We start from the raw sequence: 10,056 nt of genomic DNA, 5'->3' as shown, positions 1-10,056 counted from the left end.
ATTGTCCACATGAACTATATACCTATTACGAGAATCATGCATTATGGCGGAGGCATACCAGTCGCCATAGCGACATTTCTAGTTGTTTTTATTATTATTATTATTATTATTATTATTATTATTATTATTATTATTACTATTATCATTATCATTATTATCATTATTATTATCATTATTATTTTTATTATCATTGTTATTGCTACTACTACTACTACTACCATACAATAATCATTTGTTTATTTATTTATTTATTTATTCATTCATTCATTTATTTGGCATTTCAACATAAAATACAAACAGACAGTTATATCACATGATGTAAACAATATCGTGACTCTACATACCGCTGGTTGCCGGGGAAGGAAAAGGCAAACTTAGTCACCGAGGTTCGAGGCCTTCCTCCCCGACCATGTAGTCCATGCACCCAGGATCAACTATACCAATGTAAAACAATTACAAACAATGTCAAATAATACATTATTATATTATACACAAAAGAAATATGCACTTCATATACAAATAAATTCAAGTGAAAATAGGCCTAAAAATAAAATCAGTCACTTGAAAAATAATGATATACAGTTTATGTAATCTCACTTTATCTGCTGTACACAAAACTGAAAATTCAATGTCTGTGTTTCACTTAAGAGCCATCAATATATACTTTCACATGATAAATGTAATTTTCGGGCCGCTAAACAACTTGCTAGTGTCGAGTCTTGTAACATACATTATATCCTGAATGTTTATACTATACAAATGTTCGATTATTTTTTTTTTTGTTCATATTCGACTGTGACTATGGAAATGAAAACTATTACAAGTGGCAAAATAACAATTTTGTCATGCAATGTCATGCTGTGTCTTGACATTGTTCATTTTCTGTTTTGGTGAAATGATGGGTGCCAAAAATATATGGGGAACATCGTTCGATTAACTCTGACAGGATACTATACTCTGGGCATTCTTGGTATATAAATCAAAGTGGACTTAAAATATGAAATGAAAGTGGAGATGCCTTCTTGCCAAGGTTAGGTTTCGCAATATCACTTTCTTCTTTATTCATCTATCTTTAATGTCTTCCGTTTATGTATCAAACGCATGCGCAACAGTCGTTTTTCGTATGATGGGGAAAACCATTGAAAGCAAGATCACGATGTTTTTGTTTGTTTGTTTTTTTCACTACTATAAGCAGCGGTCTGCTCTGGCGTATAACAAGGTCAATATTAAAACTGAAACTGCCTGATAGGTTTCACATGTTATGACGTGATTTTCAGAAAAATGGCGCATTGGCACGACCAACACACGGTTGTAATTATTGGTTAATATCCTGTGATATTCTATATGTAAATAATGTTAAATTCATCGATATTTCATTTCGAACAACATGCGTGAGTCGTAATGTAGCGTCGGAATAATGTGATGTCGCTATCTTAACAAGGGTTAGTTTGACCTACACTCGATCATTGTACTATAATGAATTTATTGTAGGCAAACTTCCTCCACGAGCAATTTTAACTTCTATGAAATCCTGCTCAAACAAACTGATTAACACGAAACAAACAAAATTGTACGTGTGTCAGTTTTATCAAATAGAACAAGAATGGTATCGATAATGTTAATGAAATAGTAAGATTGATTTTTGTGTAAAGATTTCATATGTTGCCACAAAACAAAACAGTGGTATTGTGTCACAACTACCCTTTGTTTGTGTACGGGGGGGGGGGGGGCTATAGGCAGATTACTTTTCTGCTGAGAAGACTGCTCGACGCACAGAGCCGGTCTGGCCAGAATTATAGTCCATGGTAAGGATTGCAGACTATATATTATAATCCACTTTGCGTTGACTTGGTGAACGGCAAACCTCTCCTCGCGTTGTTCACACAACCATTAAAAAAAAAGCTCTAAAGGTTCATTTACAACAGAAAATCTAATGTATTAAAATCTATCACTTTAGATTTCAATCGTAATTTACAAAAGCTCCCTTGCACAAGTGCTATTCCATTTTTTTTAAAGTTGTTTTCATTATTATGTACCTGACCAGATCTCGAGTTCCTGCAGACACACCACTCCCCGAGATCGTTCACAGCTTGAATCGCATGATGTCGCGGTTTCGTTTTGGTTTTGTTTTTATTTTGTTTTGTCTTGTTTTGGTGTTTTTGTTGTTGTTTTTGTTGTTGTTGTTGTTTTTGTTTTTGGCCTGGAACGTGTTTACTTTTTTCCACATGTCCTTCCTTTTATTGCTGCTGTTTATTCACTTGATGTTGGTCTGTTTGCAGGCCACTTCTATCGAGACTAAGAACATTGTCTCGACATAATTAAAAGGGGAACTTGCGCAAACTCTAATCCTTCGTGTTTGCATGGAGATTCTTATCATTTATGTGTTTGCTGATGACTTCTTGTTTATTCACTTGATATTGGTCTGTTTGCAGTCCACTTGTATCGAGACTAAAAAAAATGTCTCGACATAGGACCTAATTAAAAGGGAAACTTGCGCAAACTCTATTTTTAATCCTTCGTGTTTGCACGCACATTCTTATCATTTGTTTGTTTGCTGATGACTTCTAAATACAAATCATTTTTCCCATCTTTTCTCTATTACTATTATTCAATGTGTTTGCTTTAGTTATTGTCTACGGCAATGTTTGTACAAAACCGTTAATTTGCACATGTTTGCACATGACTGTGTTTTATCTATGTGAATCGTATACCGTTTGTTTGTAATTCACAAATTATCATACGAACGAACTGAACAAAACATGTAAAAATGGAATCTTGATATAGGTTTAAAAAGCTCTAGGTTTGGCGTCAAAGCCTGTATACAGTCTTGTTGAAGGAACAGGTCGTATGACAATGAATGACAATACATACCAAAAACTACTGGTCTGTACTTTTTCATTTAACATTATCTCTGATTATCACAAGATGTCTCTTTATTGGTGATTAACATCACATCAAGATCCATCCTGAAACTTGTCGTCATCTTATTATTTTTCTAAGGATTCTCATCGTCCCGAGCAATGCTGCTTTTGATATAGAATGTTTGCACTCGGTCGTCCGCACCCAGACAGTTCAAGTATAACTTATTGTTCCGATTAATGCTCTGACTACATCATGGTTCTCATATTCTACTAGCTGCGAAGTTCTCTGGCCAGATCCTGGCTATAACGCCGCTGTCTCTCGATACAGCGACATACATCTTCCGATCATTTTCTACCATGTCTACAATGATGATATCCAGACGCCTAAAATGCGGCTTTGGATGACATTGTCAGTCACCTTATCAGACATGAATCGAAATATTACCACACAATTTATCTCTGGGTCATTTTCGGAATGTTATTTTCATTATTATTATTACTGTTATCATTATCACCATCAGCACAATAATATTGTGCTTTGAAAGATTCTAATTAGTCTCCCTCTGCAATATCACAGATCAGCATACAGTTGCGATCTTGCGAAATTTGCATATACAAGAAGAAACGGCTGAAAATGTCTCTCATAGCACATCTTCACACCTCATCTCAGCTTGCTTTCATTACCATTATTTTAACTACAATTACTGTTATGATAAGAATCAATATTATAATCTTATATAAAGGATTGATACAATCACCATCATTACCAAGATGCTAGCAATGCTATAGCCGATGGATATCCATGCGCGTCTTCGAAGTCTAGCATTTTGTGTCGCTATCCCGTGAATCCGCGGGGGGGGGGGGGGGGAGGTTATAGGGGGTGTCCAGATTGTTACTTATTACTCTTTTCCATCGAGTTTGGCTCTGCAGGAGATGTGGGTGTGGTCGTTGGTATTCACGTTAATCAACATTGCTCTATAAGATCATCTATAGTAATCAATGATTTAATAGTCGGGTTCAGACAGTGTCACTTACTTTTTGCTATCGTAATATAAATATCCGCTGACCTTTTACCGGTATATCCATGTACTGAGAATTAGCCTGTTTCAGGTCCAGACCTGAAGCGAGATAACTTCTTATATAGTACCTTATTTCAAATCCTTCCATTGGTCTGTCGGCCTGTGACACAAACTGTGTTCTACAGCATTAATACAGCAACTGTTATACAACCCTACCCTTTCCCAATAAAAGTCAGCAAATTTGATGAGAATTCGTGATAGATAACCAATTTTTTTTTTTGTATTTCATATTTAAAAATTGAAATTAAGTAAATAGTCAGGTACAAGGGTTCAATAAGGGACGTATGAGCTAATGTAATTATTTGAATATTTGGGGTCATCCCAAGAGACCGACACCCACGAGTCATACGGCCCACGAGTTCGACATTGACACAAAATGAGTCAAACAACCCACGAATCATATACAGTTCACAACTTCGACACTTTAGGCAAATAAGGCCCATGAGTCCGACACAAGGCAAACAAGACCCACGAGTTCGACACTGAACAAAAACGGCCCATGAATTCGACAGTTAGCAAACAAGGCCCACAAGACCGATACATTAAGCCCCGTAATGTGCTGTCGTACTTGTTGGCCGTTTTTGCCTATAGTGTCGGACCCATGGGCCTTATTTGCTTAGTGTCGAACTCATGGGTTGCGTGACTCGTGGGCTATGTGACTCGTGGGCTGTATGACTCATATCTCATGCAATGGGCTTTTTGACTGTGTGATTAGTCGGTGTCGAACTCGTGACGTGCTGCCGAATATTTTGCCTACATAATTAAAAGGCAAACGCCCAGCGATGTCTCGCCTGCACACTATTTGTGAGTATAGTATTTTTCAATGTAAATTCATTGACCTTCTGACATGAGCTTGTCGGAATTCACCTATATTCGAACTTGATCAGCATCTTTAGTTTATGTAGCTGGGGTATGAGTTTGGTATTTCCGAGCAATTTGAAAATTCATTTCAACCCTTATATCGGCTATGTTTTGCCTGCTTGTTATGCATTAAATGAAACGAAACTTCACTTAAAACTTATGAAATAAAAACCGATCCCGTCCAGAAACGTGTGCAAAAGTGTAAAGCTGAGTTTACGCAGCCATAATGTTTGAAAATGTAGCCTCCTTGAAAGCCGATTAATTCCAATCATTTCAGACAAAAAAAAAAAGAGAATGGAAGTGATATGGTAAGTCTTCAAGTAACATTAGTTCTTTGTAAATTGATATGTGAGATCAAGGAGGTTCAAGACTTAATGGAGTGATAACAACAGTCTTATTCCCTTTGATTCTATGTTTGATGCCGCCACTCAAAAGCATTTGAAGTATGTGCTTAACTCTAACTGCTGCCCATACAGATAGGAAGATAATTTATGGATTCATGTGTCACTATATGACGACCAGTCGTCTTTATGATGATAGTGACTTTTCGCCGTCCCTTCTTACCAAAGCTGAGCTCTAATCCATACACTGCATGGTATACAGACACGGGGATGCGCGGATAAGAACTTGCGCAAAGATTGCTGAAATAAAACTAAAAAAATACTTGACTTTTTGTCTAATCACTATAATCTGACATATCAATGAATAAAGAACCGTGTCTTGAAGATTATACCACATATCAGTTTCATTTATTGGAACTGTTCGATAAAATCATAAAATCGGTTTTTCAGTGGAGGTACATTTTCACATATTTTCACAACATACAACTCGGATTTACACTTTTGCATACAGAAATATTACTTACTTTTGTTTCGAATGATTAAGTGAAATTTCATTTCATTATTAACGAGCAAAATATAGCCGACATTATGTGTTCTTGTTCAAAATGAATCTTCAGATTGATCAGAAAGACGGCGGCATCGAACCGCTATCATCGAAGGCACAAATGCACCTGTGGAATTATTTCGTGTATCACACAACCTTGACGGCTGCTTGATCAATAACAGCCATTTGGAACTCCATCTCTTAAACCTCCTTCATTGTCTTTGGTCAGATTAGTGTACAGACAATCATGTCACAGTCGAGTAATCTTGATTTTTAGTTCAAGCAACACGAGCAATTTTGTATTCACGCATACCGGTGTTTTTATCTATTTTTTTTTTTTATAGATCCTTGTATCTCATGGCCGGCGGAGCCGTGGAGGCCGTTGCACCATACAAAGAAATACATAAGGTGTCATCACTTTGGCCCCCCCCCCCACTTTTTTTAACCCGGAAGTAGGTAAGCGGCACTCAATAGAAATAGGCGTAGATAGAGATCTTGAAGTGTGAGCGCGGTAAGGTTATGTTTGTCCACTGAAAACCTTTTTTTTTCTTTTTTTTTTTTGCATGTCAGCTGAAGAAACCCGGAAATGGAGGGAGGAGATCCGAGCTGACGGCCTTTTTTTTTTTTAAGTTTTTTTTGTTTTTTTTTTTGTTTTTTTTTTTTGCTTGTTAGCTCATGAAACCCGGAAGTGGGCCCCCACGCTTTTAAAAACGCTCCGCCGGCCCTGTATCTTCAGCTCATCTTTGATGTAGGGATGGCGAAAAGTAATTACCATCATTAAGACATGAAACATCTTCCTTAGAGACTGGATGTCCATTCGAGCCCTGAATCCATTGTCTTCCTATTTGTGGAGCAGCCCCAGTTTTGGCGCATAATGCTTCAAATAAAGAAGTGGTGGCATCGAGCATGGGATTAAAATTGATTGAGGGTGTATGCATAGAAATCAAATGATATTGTTGTGACTCCATCTCTCAAGCCTCTTTCAGGCCCGAACTAACGTCCAATCCTAATAGGATCCCTATTAACTCGGTCAAGAGCTCAGTGACCCAGCAAGCCTTCGACAATGGGTTTGCTCTCGAGCGTTTACGTTTGTGCCAAGTCTAAACGTAAACGTCGATGGGCCCGTCACCCCCGTTGTTTCGAACGTTTAACTTTGGTTGTCGAGAATGGCAGTGTATACTATAAAACGACTTATCCCAAGCCAAATGTCAGGTGATTACGTGATTAGGCCTATTAGGTGACTGATGATGTCCCCCTTTACCGTCCTCACCCTTTCTGCTATTCTTCTGTCACCCTCTCTCTTCGATGGTATTAAACAACTCTGGTCGATAAAATCGTAAAGGCGCCAGCCTCCCGGAACAACGAAAACATCAATGGCATGAATGGAGTCGACGGGAGGGTTTTCAATCCCCCAGTGACGAGAAAGGTGCTGACCTGACTCCGGTAAACAGGTCGGAGTAGGCATGCAGGTGACATATAAACCTATCCACTCAGTTTGAATAATTTGATAATTAATTGATAGTCATAATTTTAATAACTTTGTAAGCGTTTTTAATCTAAAAAAACTAAACAATGAACGTTTGTTTGCTTTTTTTCTGAGCAAATTTGCCGTTAGGCAGGGTTCCATCAAAATTTAAACAACAACAACATGGCTGAAGCCGTCATCTTCTGTGTTTTATAGCACTTAAAAGAACATGACATTCTTTTAGTTCACTTCTTGGAGATACAAACTGGAAGCCCCTGAGTAGCAGCTGATGGAGACTAACTTAATTGATTTTACAATGCAGACTTCAAACTGGTATTCAAACAATTATATTCATCATCATGATAATTCACCCAGAGAAAACCGAGTGAGGAGGAGTAGGGGTGTGAATACTCGATTTATTGAATCAAAAAGTTCGAAAATATTACTTTTTGTCCATTGCAATGAAATTAATTTAAAAATGAAAAGAAAAGAGGAGAAGAAGCAGGAATGGTCATGATGCATTGGCCAACGACTCATAAAGCGCTTTCTTTGTCTGCGAGACGTCAAATTTTCACAGTTGTGCCAATAGAATTTCATAAAAGGTATAGGGCCTATTTATACTTCCTTTTCAGGGACCGTGAAAGGGAGAGGGGGAAGGGGAGGGCCTTAGTGACTGATCCCCCCCCCCCCACACACACACACAATATTGTTCTTCATCACGGGAGAGGGGGTAACAATAATATTTGACTCTGCTATGGACGTTCCTCGGCACCCCTGTACCACCTGTCCATAGTCTCGGTGCGTGTTTTAGGGTAGGGGCTGTGAGGATCAAGAGAAAAAAGACGATGGTACCCCTATGAAATGAAATGAAATGAAATGAAATGAAATGAAATGAAATGAAATTTGAAATGAAATGAAATGAAATGAAATTTATTCATATTCCACATAGTGGACATTATATGATAAAATATACAGGGTATAACACATAGTGGATATAATATCAATACTATACAGAGTATATAACATGTATATACAAAATATCGTGATATTCTGGGATAAAATCACACCATGTACAAATGTGGAGGGGACTACTTAGAAGCACTGCTTGTTAAATGTAGTCCCCCTACAGATTATAGACAAAATAGTATCAAACATAAGGCTGAGTGGAATAACAAAAACACCATATATACACTATTTACAAGGGCACAATTATGAACCGTACTATGGATATACAATAAGTCATGTATATGTTACAAAGCACAGGTTTATGTATAAAGTGTTTACAGTGTACATTATATACCATTAGAATAATGAATGAAACAGAAGATAACCTTCCGAGTATACTTAATGAAAGTACTTCTAGAAAACATTGATTGAAGTATACATACGTTTTATTACCATAAAACTGTTTATCAATACTTATCAAGAAACAAAGTTTTGAGCTTATACTTAAAGCTATTCAAGCTCTGAGCTTGTTTTAGTGAACGATCAAAGGAATTCCAAAGCTTAGGACCAGTAAACATGAAATTTCTGTTACCAAAACTAGTTCTATTTTTAGGAAGATGATAATCATTCGCATTCCTTGTTGAGTAATTATGTATAACATTATTTTTTCGAAACATTTCCTTAAATACAGCAGGGGTAGCGTTAATTTCTACATTGTACATAAAACAACCCAGCTGAAGACGATATAAATCAGTAATCTTAAGAATACGGTTTTCTTTAAACAAGACATCAGTGTGTGATCTATAAGCGGTATTGCATATCAAACGCATCGCTCTATGGATGCTGTACTTAAAAAACACACAACCCCCACCCCGATGTTTATCTTTTTAAAAAGAAAAACCAAGAGTCGAGTGCTTTGAATGTATATAAGGCCTATATAAAAATGAGCTGGGCGACTTGCGGAACAAGGTGCACTGGGTTGCAGCAGGGATTTGTGAGAGGGACAACACTGATAGAACCGTATATGCCTAGATTTTTTTTTTTTTTTTTTAATCGCTATCCCTCAATTTTTGTTTTATTTCGATTTCATTCATTGCTACACGTAAATTTGAATCAATGTTTCTTTGAATAAACAAAGTAAATGTAAAAAACTTATAGTATTTCCTGTCAAGGAGTAGGCCTACATTTGAGTCATTCTACTTATACGTTCATTCACGTACCAAAACAATTAAAATGCATGTAGAACCTACCAATTTCCAATACTGTATACAAAGCATATAGGACACTGTATGAACTGCTTTTTAACATTCCTCCCCATTTTCAGCATTTCCGTATACTTGCAATATTTTGTAAACTTATCCTTTGGTATGTGTTATGATGAAATTTATGTTATTATTATTATTATTATTATTATTATTATTATTATTATTATTATTATTATTATTATTATTATTATTATTATTATTATTATTATCATTTATTCGGCAATTCAATATACAATACAAGTTGACATAAAATACAAACAGAAAATCGTATTACATGATATGAAAATTGTGGTGGTTCCAGGTGCATGCTGCTGGTTGCCAGGGGAGGAAAAGGCAAACTTAATCACCGAGGCTCGAGACCTTCCTCCCCGACCAGTGCATGCACCCAGAATCAGCTATATCGATGTAAAACAGATACAAACATTATCAAATAATACATTATTACACAAAAATGCTCTGAATTCAAACACAAATATGACTAAAATTATAACTGAATACAACCGATGCCCTATCCTGACCTGATGGTGTAAGCTCATCCAGCAAAACTGGTGATTTAATATTATTTCAAAAAAAAACCCCAAAACAAACAAACAAACAAACAAACAAATGTGTCATTGTGATACCATGGCAGCACATTGCCCGAGGATGATCAAAGATATATTCTGCTCATTTTAAAACTCAACAACCCTCCCAAA

This window comes from Diadema setosum, chromosome 20 (genome assembly GCF_964275005.1).
Source record: "Diadema setosum chromosome 20, eeDiaSeto1, whole genome shotgun sequence".
Taxonomy (NCBI): Eukaryota; Metazoa; Echinodermata; class Echinoidea; order Diadematoida; family Diadematidae; genus Diadema; species Diadema setosum.
The sequence above is the reverse complement of the archived record's forward strand: the minus strand, read 5'-3'. Positions refer to the sequence as shown.